At 34.7% G+C, this 10,455-nt stretch overlaps 1 protein-coding gene across 18 annotated transcripts in view; it reads left to right on the plus strand.

Moving 5' to 3' along the window:
* KHDRBS2 (KH RNA binding domain containing, signal transduction associated 2) overlaps positions 1–10,092 on the plus strand; it is a 591,382-nt gene extending 581,290 nt beyond the window's left edge. For 9 of the 18 annotated variants that reach the window (XR_012034043.1, XR_012034042.1, XR_012034041.1 and 6 more), the window contains 3 exons: positions 2,216–3,109; positions 8,334–8,392; positions 9,882–10,092. The gene's annotated coding sequence lies outside the window, so the exon portion shown is untranslated. Of the gene's footprint in view, positions 1–1,080; positions 1,109–2,215; positions 3,110–8,333; positions 8,393–9,881 lie in introns of all 18 variants that reach the window. The other 9 variants (XR_012034030.1, XR_012034032.1, XR_012034035.1 and 6 more) reach the window with 6 other exon arrangements.
* Positions 10,093–10,455: the final 363 nt, after the last annotated feature.

The following is a 10,455-nucleotide window of genomic DNA, read 5'->3' on the forward strand; positions in this document are numbered from 1 at the left end:
TACCAGATTATAATATCAGTGAGGGGAAATAGTGCATGAAAGATACACATGAAGAGCTGTAGAACCTTGGGGGGAAAGATGCGGATTCTGACAGGGACAGGAAGACTTTAGTGCTACAGGATGACAAAAGAAAAATTGGATGGTCTCAAGTAGAAATCTATGGAAAGAGAGGCTTTAAGTAATTAGAAAATTCATAAGGCAAAGAATGGAGACCCAAAAGTGCAGAGTATTTTCAGAGAAGTACAATTAGTTCTGTGGATTCATAGTTTCAAATGCTTAAAAAAAGTCACACTTAGAATGTAAACTCCAGGCAGATTTGTGAGGCCTGGAATTCTGAGTGAACAAAAATGGATTTTTACATAATAGGCAATGGTAAGCCACTGCAAGCTTTTGAACATGGGATTGGTATGGTAAGTGCCATATTTTAAGAAGCCTAATCTGGAAGCGTCTGAGAGTGTGTGTTGAAGAGTAAAAAAGTAAGCAAAAAGACAACTAGGAAAAATGTTGAAGTAACCCACAGGGGAATGGAAGTGCACTGCTGTCAATAGAAAGAAGGGCATGGGGTGATTGAAAGCAGGGAGGGTAAAGGACTTCTTTGAAAGCTGTGTTTCTAAAAAAAAAAAAAAAAAAAAAAAAAAAAAAAAAAAAAAAAAAAGAAAGCTGTGTTTCTTTATCAAGCCCAAGACTATAACTTAGATTTTATGATTTTGGGGGTGATTTGGGGCATGCTTTTGGAGACAACCAAGGTTAGTGGCTTTGGACCATCACCTGAAGGAGATGTAAATAGGAGCTTGTCTGGGAAAGTGGCGACAAAGATGAGAAGACAAGAATGAGTATGAGAGAAAGACTTGACAAAACTAAGTCTAGTTCAAATTACAAATTCATCTGTGTTCTGTCTTTGCCATCTTTCTTTAGCATTTATTACCTGGTAATGTCCACAGCCTCTGTATCAACTTACCTGATCCCTGATGTGTCTATTAAAGAAAAGTTTTCCTTATAACATTTCTCTTCCATGACATTAAGGATGAGTGGATCCAGTTCAACTAGCAAAGATAAAAAATTATTCTTTGCTTCTTACAGGGCTGGTGGTCATTCTCGGGACAAGAGAGTAAGTCATTTGGGGTTAGTGGCTAGCTATTAAGTTAACATTAACCTCCTTCAAGACAGACAGTTATGAATAATAGAAAAGGGATCCTTCGAGAAAAGTAAAGAGCCAGACTGACTCACTACGCACCCAGTAGTTTTCTGTAGCATGCAAAGGAGCAGGACGTTGTGCAACTAATGCAATGTTTTCACATGTTGAATTGGTTCCCGAGTGTTGGGTTAAACATCGTATAATGATATTTTATCCAAGTCACTGGAGTCCCCTAGAGTAAATATGTAAAACGACTGAGAGATTACTCTCCTACCATAAGATTGACTAAAAGGTGATTCTCCTATTGCACTTTATAAATCTATATGAACTTTCAGTGGAAATATTTAAACTTACACTGAACTAGAGTGATATAGTTTAATGAACACTATGTAGCCTTCACTCTGCCTCAATAATCATCAGTACTTTGACAATTGTTGCCAAGGTTTTTTTTTATTATCCCTAGTACTTTTTATTGGAATATTTTAAATAAAATATCAAACATGTTGTTTGTAAATAATTCAGTATGCATTTCTAACTTTTGAAAACTTTCTAACACAATGAATGCACTTCTGATACTTAATATCATCCATTACCCATTCTATATACACATTTCTCCAACTATAACAAAAATGTTCCTTTATAAGTTATTTGTTCCAATCAAAATTCAAACAAGATTCACACATCACTTTTGATTATTATGTCCATACCAGTCCTCCCTTCATTTATTCTTGATATTTATTTGTTGGAAAAACAAATTTCATTTCATATTTTTTAGCCAGGTTGCCACACTATTTTCTACTTCTAAAGAAAAACTTTAATTCATTCAACATCTATTCAATTACCGTATAATGAACAATGACTATGTACAGGACAGTATACTGGTGCTGAAAATGATTCAAACATGTCTGTAAATCAAGGTCCCTACTGCTAGGACTTTACAATCTGAAAGAAAAAGAAAAATAATAATGCACAAATATAATGACAACAAAATGTCAGTAGCAGTTATTAATTAAGTTGTATAAGATGCTATGTTTAAATCAGGCAGAGGCATGATTTAAAAGATAAAGGGACTCTTTTTAGGTAAGCTGACATGTGACAAGGATGGTTTAGAATGGCAAGCAATTCAAGAAGCATAAGAGAACTAAAAAGAGAAACTAAACCCTATGATTGAAAAACTTGAGGAAAAAGAAAAGAAGAACAAACTTTAGAGGTGAAGGAAGAAAGAGATACATTCAAGAGATAATAAAGGAAATGATTCAATTAAAGCAGGACATTTGTGAAAGAGACACAGGTAAGTAGAGGGCAAATTTGGGAGGATCTTGAATGGCAGGCAAATTGTTTGAATATGTCCTCTAGAGCAGGGAACCATCCACTCCATTCAGTTTTCCATATACCGGAGACTGTTGGACATGATATAAACATAGATATTATATTAGTAAGCAAAATGCATCACTTCATTTCATAAGCAAGCTTTAAAAAAACCGTTTGTGTATTCTAATAGCATTTTCAAATATTTATAGCAAGTTGGCAAGATAATTTAATATTTTATTTTGCCCAACAGCTAGATGCTCCACTTAAAAGAATACAAACAAATTGGAGCTGATTTAACCAACACATACTACTCAGCAACTGAGAAAACTTTGTGGAAGGATTAATTGTTTGTGGCATAGTATACAACAATAATAACAACAACTCAACAAATCTGCCATAGGAGAAATAGAAGATAATTATTAAGGATAGATATCCTAACGCTGAATACCTCAGACTCTGCATTTTTCATCTTCTATGAAAATACAGTAAAGTTGTAATATGTCTCTTTGTTTTTGCTTATCACAAAAATATATGCTGACCCAAATGTTCTCTCTTTGCTAGCATAATGCCAATTGATTTTCATCATTAAGAGATCCTCAAATGATAGCTGAATTTTCAAAGGCTTCAAAGAAAGTATCTATCGAACTTAATGTAGCTTGATTGGTAAGTATTTTCTTCTTGCATGCTTATTCCAGGTATCCATACCCACAGATTTAAAAATATTTTTGAAAAAAAATAAAAAAATAAAAAAATAAAAATAAAAATATTTTTGAGTGCTCACATATACCAGAGTTTGCACTAGAATTTTGAGGAAATAAAATTCTGCATCAGGTGTGGTCCCACTCTTCTAGAGGCTTATATCCTAATACAGATGACTAAACATAGTAAAGGCAGGATTGAAATAGAGTTGTCAAATTGGATTAAATTACGGTTTGCGACAGCAGCACTATTGACATTTTGGATCAGCTCATTCTTAGTGGTAGGGACTGTCCTGTATATTGTGGGATGTTTAGCAGCATCCCTGCCTTCTGGCATCTACCCAGGAGACACCAATAGCACCTTCCCACTAGGGACAACTAAAAGTATCTCCAGATATTGCCCATATCTAAAGACTGAGGGAAAAATCACCTGTAGTTTTAAACCACTGTATTAGATGGAAAGTGCTATGTGCATTTTGTGAATGAAGAGAATTTATGGTTGGGGAAATCAAAGAAAGTCCCTAGAGGGGAGAGTGAGTGATTGAAGTAGGCTGAGAAGAGAAGAGCATTTCAGGAGTGGAGAAGATGGTAAGAAAGTAGCCAACTGGAGATGGGAAGCCAAGTGGATAAGCATAAAGTATGTTCCCAAGTTACATGGAGCACTAAGGGTTCAGGAGGTGGTTAAGAGAGAAAAATTGAGCAAGTGAAAAGTAATCATATCATGAAGGTCCTTTACTGTATAAAATAAAGAGATTGTTTTTCATTTTGTAGGGATGCCATTGGAAAACATAAGTGAAATGAATAAAGCATTGTTTGGAAATGTTAAAATGGCAGTTCAAGGCAGAATGACTTGGGCAAATGAGAAAGCCCATTTTAGGTGTGGGACTCAGTTTGGTGTGTTTGGTGTGTTAAATACACAATTTGGCAGAAACTGGAGAATGTATTTGTGGGAGGTGTATTTCCCAAAATGGGATGAGAGAAGGAAACACAGAAGTTAAGAAGTAAATTTAATAGCTTGCTTCTATATTTGAGGTCATAAATTGTTGTTGAAATTGTTTTCTCATAATAGAGTTGACACTTCATAATAACAGAGATGATTGGCAGATATGCCCAGATTCTCTGAGATTCCATGAAGTGGAAAGTTGTAACTGATGTTGCAGAGTTATAAAGACAAAGATAATATTATTCTAAAAGACAACTCCTTAATGACATAGAAACTATGAATCCAGGCATTTAACTAATCTTGCTGATAAAAAGTATTCAATTAAAACCCCAAGTCCTGTCACAGAAATTTGTCTGCTAAAATTAATATTTATCCACATTAAGGTTCACACCATACAACCAGACTGTTGAAAGTCTCATTTCTCTCATGCCTTTAGAGGATTTTGATCTAAGTTTATCTTCTGTCCCCATTGCAAACATGAAATATGAGGACAGGAATTATGAAGACAGGACACAATTCAATTCCATGTGCTATGTGTCTGTAGTACTTGAACTTCAAAAAAATCCCATCAAAAGGGTCAAAATATGTATTAGTAAACTTACTCTTGATTAGTAACTATACTGTTCATTTGCTCTGAAAAGATTTACTATCCTTTGAGTATCAAAACCTCTCATATACAGACAATATAATATTACAAATAGGGAGAAAAGGAAACAACAAAGAGGCCCAGTAAATCCTCCCTCCCCCTCCCCCACCACAGCTACCTCCACCTTTACCCAACTCAACTCTGACTTAGATCCAAGAAAGGGGCATCTGAAATCACAGGGACTTTCCAGTCTTTGCCAACAGGCTAGTATTTTTTTCCTAGAAATTCTTAAACTTAGACATTTGAGATTATGACACCAGAAAATTAAAATGTACTTTTTTGAAAAATATGGATGCAGTGAAGTCATAAGAGAATAACTGAATAGGAAGAAATGAGGTTCTTGGGAAGTCAGTAGGAAAAAAAATTAATCTCAGGCACAAGAATTTTGAATAAGTAAACTCGAGTTTCATAAGCAGAGAATTAAATACTGGTGGAAATTCAAGAGAGGGCTTTTTTTCTTCCCGACAGTTAGACATAAAATAGGTAATAATTGAAAGAAACTTGAATAGTTGAGACAAGTTAAGAGACTGATGCAATAATCCAGATGTTGTTCATTTATCAAAAGCAATTTATAAGGATTCTCAGTATTAATGGCACTTTATTAGATACAAATTAATGCTTACTTGAACTAGGGCAGTGACTACAGAAATGGAAATGATCCTACTGAATATTAATAAAATGATTAAACCAGCTCAGTGCCCATTTTTTCTTGAGGCCTTTATTCCTACATTTACTAGACTTTACATATTTGAAATGCATTCACAGTTTTGGGATTCTTTCCTAAAATAAACTGCATTAAGAATCATGGGAAGAATTCGGCTAATAGTTGCCGATCAACTGCTTGTCATTCTGTACCAAGATGACATATTTTTCTGAGTGAAACAGCACTAAGTTGTAAAGATGAAGGGGAGGAAGGATGGTGGGGAGCAGTGTTACTCCCTCCAGGTTTTATCAAAGGCTGTATTTCTGTCAGTCACCAGAGAATTGAAATCCATCCCAGTCCTATAAGAATGCTTTTAGTGAGTTGTGAGCATGTTCATTAAAAGAAATGAATGAGCTAAATGGCCACCATTATTGATCATTTCTGCCCTGTAGCTTTAGACTGGAAATGGTTTTCAAGGGTCCTAAAAGTGATTTCCCATGTTTTTTTTGTTTGGTTGGTTAGTTTTTGTTTTGTTTTGTTTTGTTTTGTTTTTTCTTAATTTCATCTGCAGCACCATGGACTCAACTCATACTCGCCACATCTGATCTGTTCCATCAGGACACTGGGAGTAACTGTTAACGAATAAATGAAGTGCATTTAAAAGACTTTTTTAAAAAAAGACTTTTCTAATCCTTCTGTATAATTTAAAATTTAAACAAATTGTTAGAAACCTCAGTTGTAGCTCCATTTCTGACTTTGGCTTAAAATATAAATCTAAAAAAATAAATCTAAATGATCCAAGAAATCTAAAAATAAGGCTGAGAAGTAAAATCTCTCAGTCACACTCCTAGCTTATCAACATAACATTCACCACTTAGAATTGTTAAAGTAATATTAATTACAATTACATGCTTTTTCAGTATTTTATAAAATTGTTAGGTGATATAAATGAAATGAGTTTTCTTTTATGTAAGATAAAAGATCCTTTTTAGAAGGATAATGTATTAAAATATAATCAGTGGTCATATTTGTCTATTTTAAGTGCTTGATTAATATAAAAGTATCTCAATCTATATGTTAATATATACTTTTTTATGAAGAAATGTCCATGGACTCCCATTTTTATTTCCTTAGTCCTACAATCAACAAACATTTGTTGATACAGCTGTTTTGTGTTAAATGCAGTACAAGGCACCGTGTATGTGAGGGTATATAAGACAGAGCTCCTCATTTTCAAGGAATTGACAATTAAAGTGGTGCATGCAGAGGAAAGACAATTCATTAAACTGATACATGCAGAAAAATGTAAAAAGTGCTATCATGAAATGAGCATTTAGGAGAATACATAAGTCAGAGTAAGGGTTTTGTATCTTTTTTCCAGTATATTTAAAATCCTGATAAAGGGATGCTTGGGTGGCTCAGCAGTTAAGCATCTGCCTTTGGCTCAGGGCATGATCCTGAAGTTCCAGGAACAAGTCCCACATCAGGCTCCCTGCAGGGAGCCTGCTTCTCCCTCTGCCTATGTCTCTACCTCTCTATGTCTCTCATGAATAAATAAATAAAATCTTAAAAATACATACATAAAATAAAATAAAATCCTGACAAAAATCTCAGAAATATCCTATGGAAAATGGCATGTGGCTTCTATAAATTGTTCAATATCCTCATGGTATCTAGAGGGCTTGAAGAAATCTACAGTAACTACCAGTTTCTTTTTACATAAATTCATTAAATATCTCCCCATTCTGACATTCCTATGAAATCTTTAAAACCTACCACATTTTATTTGAGGATTATCTTCTTGAGTCAAAATTCTTGTTTCTCCCCTTTCTTTCCCAATTTCCTCCTAAATAAGTCTAGAAGCAGTTCTTTTATTTCACTGATAAATATGATTTATCTGCTTTTGAAAGAAAAAAAAAAAACCTGAAAAACCTGTGGTGCATTTTCTGCTTCAGTAAATGGGTCACACTTTGTCAAATCCTGAATATATTAAGCTTTTGTGAAGTTCTGTTTTTCTCAAATAGGAGGTTGCTACACTGGATATCAAAGGGTAATTTATTTTGTCCTAAGGAGGCTTTTACTCAGTTTGCTTTTTTTTACACCTCATAAAGATAACTCAGATAAATTAGAATGTTTAAAGAAGGAAAATATTGGTTTTCATTTTTATTTGTGAAATTGCATGCTACCCTTCATATATGGAGATTTTGTTTTGTTTTGTTTTGTTTTGTTTTGTTTGGAGATGTTTATTTCAAATTGAGATCTGTAAGATATCTGCTTTGTTAATTTTCTAGTGGCAGTGATGAGTTTGATGCAATCCATCCCAAAGGAAAATGGCCCTGTCAGAAAGTAACTTCTACCAACAGGGAGATCAGAATTTGCCATCCTCATAGGGACTGACCTGAAAGCATTGGTGCCAACAAATATAGCTATAAATAAATGGAGGTAGAAAGTATATGTAATCAAGAATATGACATTCACAAACACTTACCTGAACATATTTAATTGGACCTAACCATTTACTTTTTGTATCCAAACTACTTTTCAAAATTGTTTATGCTATGACTTTCTTAGGAGGAACTAATGCCATCATTCCGTCAAACTTTTCAACTAAAATGATAAAATGCAGTATGTACACATTCTAATGTGAGAAAAATTTTGTTCTAATAAAGCACCTAGCACCATGTCTGGAATACCACAAGTGCTCATTAAGTATGTTCTTCCTCTATTTCTCCATGAGATTTATCATGATAAATTATTTTGAGTGGGCTTATTTCTCATATTAGGACCATTCCAAGTGCCACATGACACAGTTTTTCAAACGATCATTTGGTATTAAAATAATAGTCCAGTTACTAGGTATATTAAACTTTATTTCAACTCACAAATTTCTGTTGGCCACACTCACATTAGTTGGTGCAAGTCTTTTCACAAACATAGTTGTTCCCATTTTCTTTCAGAACATTTTCATCATGCTGAAAGCAACATCAGCAGCCCTGTGAAAGGAATAAATGGGCATGTAAGTGGACACTGATACTGACATCTGGGAAGCAACTTTTACCTTCCCCATTTCATCTGTTTCCATGTCTTTTTCAAATCCTATATTTATATCTCCAGAGACTTTCACAGTCTTCCAACCAGTTATCAGTTGGGTGCTCTTATTGATTGATTTATGGCCTTCATCTCTCCTCCAGTTTCAACCAAATGCCCATTTTTGAGGAGAAAAACCTTTGAAATTAATTCAAAATCCAAACACATGCTGACAATTTGTGCTTTCCCTACAACTACCATCCTAGATTCTCATCTCTGCTGGTTCACATGTAAGTGGTTGACATTGCTTACCTCCCTCCTCCAATCCCCTTTCACCAGATCACCCTACTGACTGAAAGCTTTAGAAGCATTTCTGCCATATTGTTGCTCCCAGCTTAAAAACTTAATTGATCTCCCATTTCTTTCAAATCAAATTTTCCTAGTTTGCACTTAAGGTCCACTACTAACTCATCTTTAAATGCCACTGATATATTTATTTATATCAACTCAACAGTTTTAACTCAACAGATAGCCCTGTATACAAAGTCATGACCACATATATTGATAGTTAAATTTAGCTCAGCCACTGTTTTGGAAGTATTTTCTGACCCTTTCCCCTTGTTTTTGATGTGGGTTAGGTATACCTCCCCTCTTAGAGTACCTCCAACAAATCCATCAGAAAATGGAACACTGTATTGTCATTTTTTGCTTGTCTCTATCCTCCACTAGGATGTAAATTTCTAATGGGCAGAAACATGTCCTATCCATCTTTATAGCTCTAATATCTACCTTGTAACTGGCACATTGGAAATACTGAAAAATCATTACTGAAAGAATGACATTACCTATGTTAGGGCTGTATTTCTGATTCCAAAAACTTACTTATGTGTCTCTTCTAGGTAAAAAGCTGCTTTTCTCTTTCTTTTTTCTTTTACCTCATAAACTCAAATGTAACCTCTTTGGAAATAGTCAGATGTTCATCAAGAAAGGGAAAGATATGACTTGAGTTTCCAACTTAAAATAATTTGTTTCTAAAGCAATAGTGCCTCTCACTAAGGAGTCTTAAAAGCCACAGAACCAAGAGACAGATAGTATATGCTGACATAAGCCTCCAATAGTCAACTCAGCCCTAGATATGATGCACTGAACTCCAAGATGTCATTCTTTGGTACAGTTTATATTCCCCATACATAGATCCCAGCTCTTCCCTTTTAGTGATATGATGAAATATGTCCCTTGCTCATCACTGTTGTTGTTTCCTGGCCACTCTCTTCTCTTTCCCAATGTCCAAGGACCCCTAAAACAGATAATCTGCTCCACTGATACCTATTCTGCAATTCTTCATTGCAGGCATCAGCTCCGAATTTACTCTGCTCTATAAGTATACACTGTATTGTTGCCATAATATGACCCATTATTGTATGTGAGAATTTCCCAAGAAAGCTTTTCTCAATCATGTACCTCTGGTTCGGTTCTAGGTACTTTCCTCGAAAGACCATCTTTTCTACTGCCGAAGACATTGGAAATCTTCAATAGTTGGAGCTGGGGCCTTCACCAGAAAGCTGTCTTTTACCTATGTCTTTGCTCTACCTTTCATTCCTGAAATCAATTCTGGTACAAGTATGATCTTCAGCTATCAGGCCGTATCATACAGCTGTAAAATTTGAAAATAAACAGGTGTTTAAAATATGTGCATATCTACGTTTCTTTCTACTAGTCTCATTTCTTTCCAGCTCAGTATAGTGTTTAACAACTAATTCAAAAGGCAGGAGTAAGAGTGTAAAAAATGACATTTTCAGTCATTTTCACTCATTTCATAGACCTGTCATATGAAGGCACACACAAGTTCTGTCTTTCCACAACATCAGCTTTATTCAGTCATAAAGCAAGGTTAACATAATTACAAAGCAGGTTCATGATTCCAAACTCAATGACATTTCACCACATGATTAACTTGGCTTCTTACTTGGCACACAGAGCATAACACAAGACAAATCACACAACAAACAAGATACACAGAAGGTAGGAAGTTAATGAACCAAACACTGCTCT

This window comes from Canis lupus, chromosome 7 (genome assembly GCF_048164855.1).
Source record: "Canis lupus baileyi chromosome 7, mCanLup2.hap1, whole genome shotgun sequence".
Classification (NCBI taxonomy): Eukaryota; Metazoa; Chordata; class Mammalia; order Carnivora; family Canidae; genus Canis; species Canis lupus.